Source organism: Mytilus californianus, unplaced genomic scaffold, assembly GCF_021869535.1.
Source record: "Mytilus californianus isolate M0D057914Y unplaced genomic scaffold, xbMytCali1.0.p SCAF_12, whole genome shotgun sequence".
In the NCBI taxonomy this organism is placed as follows: domain Eukaryota; kingdom Metazoa; phylum Mollusca; class Bivalvia; order Mytilida; family Mytilidae; genus Mytilus; species Mytilus californianus.
Genome location: NW_026262604.1, coordinates 42,199,787 through 42,205,926, shown reverse-complemented (window position 1 = coordinate 42,205,926; position 6,140 = coordinate 42,199,787). Strand labels below are relative to the sequence as shown.

At 30.7% G+C, this 6,140-nt stretch overlaps 1 long non-coding RNA gene across 1 annotated transcript; it reads right to left on the bottom strand.

The window, feature by feature from the left end:
- Nucleotides 1-1,283: 1,283 nt before the first annotated feature.
- LOC127721846 (uncharacterized) lies at nt 1,284-2,630 on the bottom strand. The gene is made up of 3 exons (XR_007991491.1): nt 2,520-2,630; nt 1,872-2,005; nt 1,284-1,359 (listed from the first exon to the last, which is right to left on the bottom strand). It is a non-coding gene; the product is annotated as an uncharacterized LOC127721846 (long non-coding RNA).
- Between the last annotated feature and the right edge of the window lie 3,510 nt (nt 2,631-6,140).

The following is a 6,140-nucleotide window of genomic DNA, read 5'->3' as shown; positions in this document are numbered from 1 at the left end:
TATGTGATGAGTATCATAAAAAGGCTTGTAAAAGTTGATTTGTATGTTTTATCAAACTTTTATATATCAAAACTTCTTAAGTAATGGTTGTTCCATTTTTTTTTTGTGAAAACTTACTATTGGTGATATATATAAGAAATGTAATATACTTTGACAGACGGTAAGATTGAAAAAAATGTAACATGCATTTGAAAATCGTCCAATTCACTCAATTTTTATGTTCATGTGATATGAAAGTTTGATGTCAAATTAAAGCTGATACACCACTCTCTCATCTGATACCAATTTTTATGATATCGTCATTCGGGAATTTATTATAAGCGTTCCCGTGTTTGAAAATGAAAAAGAAAAAAATCCGAAAGTCACACTTTAACGCGATTTTACAAAAAGCTGCACCATGGGAAAACTCTACGACAGGGCTAAAATGAAAGTATATTGTTTACTCTATCTTCATATGGATTTTCAGCCGTGAGGTATTTCGGTCCATTAAACTCTATAAATAAGCGCCTTTTTCCGATTTGTAACTTCACTATATAGATGATGTTCTCTCACAAAATATTTACAAATTTGGTGACTATGTTGAACGCATCTATCCCATCGAACTTGAGATAAAGGATACAACAGTTACAGTTCAGTCTGTGTCATATCCTGATTAACATCTAGCAATAGCATAACAATGAGGTGCATAAAAAGCTATAATAACAAAATATTATTAAATTTATATACGCATTCTTGTATGGGGTAAAGTTATTTATTCGTTTATTGTCAAAGTAATATAGGTCGGTGAAATATGCTTATATCGTTTTTATATTAGGTCAATATATTTTGAATGTTTTTGTATCTCAATCTATATAATTGGTTTACTTAATTAGTGTGGGTTTTTTTCTATTTTTAAAACTCCTCTTAAAAGTTCATTCCGTAAAATGTATTTTATCTGGCCTAGTTGTATTATGTCGTTGACATAAGTGCGGTGATAAAAACAATCAGCTTATTCGAAACTGAAATATCAACAATATGCAACAATATGCAACAAACGTAATAACTCAATAGTTTTATCAACAAATACGAACATGAAAAATATGTTTGTTCAACAACTTAAGTTATGTCGGACGGTGTGTACGTAGATCAATTGCGGTCACACATGTACATATGTGACAGTGGTGCGCACGGCTTAAGACAATATATACTCAGTGACTGTATATCACATGAACATCTACAGTCAATCAAATTTTGACTGCTCAAACAGAACGATTGCATTATAAATGAGTTTGTTCTTACCGGGTTTTCCAAATTGTCCAGAAAGGGTTTAAATCTACAAATGTCTGTAAAATATGAAATACCACCGGCCTTTGCAATAACCTGCAAGTATATTGAAGAGCGACAATTACAGTTGCAAACACAAGACTTTTAAAAGAAGAAAGCTTGAAGGATGGAATATATACAATAGAAAACGAAAGTATAATTAAGTATACAAAATGTCGAATTCTAAAAAATATGGCAATTAACATGAATTGATCTATGTTCCGCACAAGATCACGTCACTGCGGTAAGGGTTCAAACTCCTCGCACACATTCAAAATGCAAATTATACTCGAGCTAAAACCTGTTATCAGTCAGTGTCTTCTTTGCATTACCGAGAGCGATTTTACTTACACTTCAAACGTTTGTGAAATAATTTCATTAATTTCTGTAAGAAGAGACATCGAAAACATTGCTTTTGTTTTTTTTATTTATTTTTTTTTTTATTTCGTTGTTTTCTTTTATTCATTTTTAATATTTTACGAATGAAAAAATCTCAACAATAAACAGATAAATGAACAACATGCACAAACAATCGCCTTTCTTTCGCAATTACTATTTGATAAACATACCTCTCCTAAAGCAGCGTAATAATGGCTTAATTGCCACATGCATTGTGCCATATTGATATTTAGTCTATAGGTGTCATCATTTTTGAATATTAAGTCGTTGTAATCTTCATATTTCATAAGGTATAGCATTGTATCTACAAATATTAATGCAATATAAAAGTTATGTATTCCAGTATCATTTCCTTGAGATTACCCACCAGAAAGACACAGATTGAAACAACTGCATATCACCATATGACCTTCAACAATGGCCAAAACCTCTATCGTAAAATAAAAAATTACACAATGTGAAACAAATTGGTGAGAAAACTAATGGTATCATATCAGCTAATAACATTATACGAAAACAATGATGGCAGACTTCAAACAACGACGACCAATTTACTTTGAAAATAACTTCATTTTGGTATCAACAGTCTTACAATAACGATTTTTCCATAGACAACTTATTCAGATGTAAAGAAGGTAAATTATCTTCTATTTTACGTCTTCTTCGTTTCTGATCAATTTAGAACAATAATTTATATAATAGTGTTGTCATGAACATTTGTTGGTATAATACGTTGCTATGCAACTATTACCCTTACCATAAACACAATAGTCTTGAAACATAAATATATCAATATATCACGACTGACGAATACTTACCTAATACTTTAGTTTTAATTATGGCTTTTTCGTATATCGTTGCTTGCTTCGGGTCGTTAATAACTGCGCTCAACGTTATCCTTTCCGCACATTCTGCTTTAATATGACTCTCGCCATGTCGTAGAATAGAATTGATGGTTTTAAAAGTTGAACGCAATGTCTTTCTGTCTGAATCGACATCTATTGCAGGAATAACATCTACTGTGAATTTGCTGCATAATTGGTCCTCCGATTGTTTTGTCAAACTATCCATCTGAAAATTGAAATAAAATGCAGACGGATGATTGTCATCTCCTTGTTGGTTGATTATCACTTGGTGAACCGATATTTTTGTCGAAGGTGAGACAGCGTTTCGATAGTACAATATCTACAATATTTTAACGATTTTTAAATCATATCATTGTTAGAATGCGGTAACGTCGTCATATCGTCTCTTTCTCAGACAAGCATTGGTAAAGACGCTTGACAACGTACTTTGGTTGTTTGAGGTTTTTTATTTTTTATTCACCACATTCGTTATAAAGAGAGTAATGTTCAATATTCTGAAAACAAGTCATCAAATAACAGTTGGAAGAACCGATAAATCTTATCTTTTTTTTAAACATGATTTTGATAATTAGTATATACTATAAATATATTTGTATAAAAGTGACACCTAACATCCACGCATTCCAAGATCACTCCGAATTCCGATAGCAAAGAAATCTTTTTCGGAAGACTCCGTTTACATACTATAAGTATTTTATTGTAATTATATTACAAAATAATGATCTAATGATGCTAGTTTTACTAGACTTGCAATTGCTTAACATCAATCTGACACTAATTTAGTGTTTCAGCGTGTTTTTGTATTACATGCTAATGATAAATGTATTACATTTATGAATGGGTTTAAGCATTATAGGCCCGCCATCATCAGCGATTCGTCTATTATTTTTTGTAATGTTGTCGATGTCAATAGATCGGCTATATGTATATGCCTTTTATAAGCTATTATTGGTTTGCTTGAAAATATTTCTTTGCAAACCGCATCCTGTTTTAGTAGATCCCTATGTTTACTTATGCATTGTTTTAATTTGCGAATGCATGGATTGAATTTCTTTGCCAATACTAAAGGAATTTCTTTTGTGTGTGTGTTTTTTTTTTTTGGCATTTTTTCTGATTAAATCAGATCTACCTCATTTATGTACTGTTCGATTTCAAAATCCCCATATCCTCTTTTTATCAAGTTCAATCTGAACTGTTACAAAATATGTTGTAAATCATCAGCATTATTTGTTGTTCTAATGTCTAGTTTGGCAGAGTAGAGCATTATACTGCATCGATTTATTTCTCGTAAAAAATACAAATATTGAGAAATATATTTTACCTAAAAATCAAACCAATCTGATATTTTAAAACTTTTTACATTTTGTAATTTATGTTGGATGATTTAATTGACAGCAATACATTTTATTCTAAGATAATATATAGTTTATTTTTGTAATCAAATGCACCGATCTCACTTGAAAAATGGTTAAATATAACAGTTACTTTAAATTCTAAACATCTGTAACATGTTGATTCTGCAATTGTTGAGAATGTAAATTCAATCATAGTTGTTAAACATTTCGTATAGACAAAATCAGGGCAATTAATATGGCTAGAGGTATATGTGAGGTTTTAGATATATAAAAAAACATGTTTCACCCTGCTGAATTTTTGCACTTTTCCCAAGTCAGGCAACTCTGGTCTCTATAAGTCGTATATGTTGTGTTTTTTTTTTTTTGGTTCATTTATTTATTACGGAATCTAGTGTGACGTCCATTTTCACTGAACTAGTATACATTTTTGTCAGGGACCAGCTGAAGCCAGCCTTTGTTTAAGACTCATTGGTGGCCTTCGGCAGTTTTCTCCTTTTCGGTCGGGTTGTTGTCTCTCGTACACATTCCCTGTTTCCATTCTCAATCTTATAGACTTAAGACGAACGATTTGCAATGGAAATACTCGTAATTCGAACCCTTCATATGCAAATTGTGTAATGCGAGGATAGAACATCGCAAGTTAAAAGTTATATTATATTAGTAGTTATCTATAGTTAAGGCTAGGTGATTGGATTTTAAACAAAATCTGTCATTAGAACAATAGACCAACTGCAGATCAATTGGCTAAAAAGGAAAAAGGGTAAACATGGTCTTTCTCTCTCTCATGTTCGAGCTTGTCCGTAAAGTGTTTTAACATAACTTAATTAAATAACAAACAAAGCAATACGATATTTCTATAGATATTAATTTACAATTGAATATAATGTTATTTCCCCTAGCTACCATAGTTTGTAAACAAATTCTGGCAACAAAGTCACCAAGTGAGTTTTTAAAAATCAATAATTTGTCAAATGTCTTTTTTCAAAATGCAAAATGCACTCACCTTGAATCTTCATATGAAAAAATAAAGTTATGTGCGATATCAAGTACACAAAAGGAGACAAAGCAGCGATCGTATTGTCAGATAAACTTTTTTCAAATTGCTACATAAGTTATGTTTACCTGAAGGATTTAAATAAACACTGTATTTAAGAAATGGGAAAATATATAAGACACAACCTTGACTCTTTTTTGATAAAGGTTTAGAAAGAATCGCATGAAGGATTTTAAATACATCTGAATATTAAAATATTATGAAACACAAATGACGATGGATGCGTTTTCTTAATTGTCTAAAGAATACAATTGTTATCTTCTTATCAAGTATTACAATTTACGTTTACATTAAAGTGTTAAAACATTTATTTGTTCCCAACTAAGTAAAACATGCCCATTATTCCTTTCTATTGATCGCCTTAGTGGTATTCTGTTAGAATGCTGGCATGGAGTCCAGCATTGCCAACCGAGTCAATTTCGACTTTTCGGTTGAACACGCGTTTTTAAATGCATGAACAGAGATTGATATCAACCGAATAAGGCAATTTATTGTGTATATATGATTTAATTCAGTTTTTTGTTTACAAATGCAAGGATTATATGTAGTTTCCTTTTATGTCTGAAATCTTTTCAAAATTGTAGGTATCTTACGCATGTTACGGCTTGATATACTTGTTCGTGTGGAAAAGTGGAAGTGTAAGTTATTTCTCAATGTGGTGTTAATCAATCATTGATTATTTTGTTCACCTAAAACAATAAGAATGAAAGAGACAATTGTTTTTTTTTTTGGAAAAATGTAACAAGCTTACCTTGTGTAGATAATTTATATAAACAAAAGTAGTGATAAAAATGTGGTGTTGATCAGATTCTCTTGTTAGCGTAAAATATGTGTATTTGCAATTTATATAATCAATTTCATACCTTCAAAAAACAGTATTCAATTTCCTTTCTTTAGATTTCAAACGAGGTCAGAATCGATTTTAACTGAATAATTTAACAAAGGGTAACCATGGGTTCGTATTAACCACAGAAAGTAAACCTGGGAATAATCAATAACCTAAATTCAACCATTGGTTCAACAAGTGTATATTAAGGTAGCATAATACAAAAGCAACTAAATTTTATCAAAATTTCATTTTCAGCTGTTTTTGTTACTTCTTTATATTTAAAACCACAGAAGAAAAATTCATTTACATATCTTGAAATGTAAATGAGTTTTGAT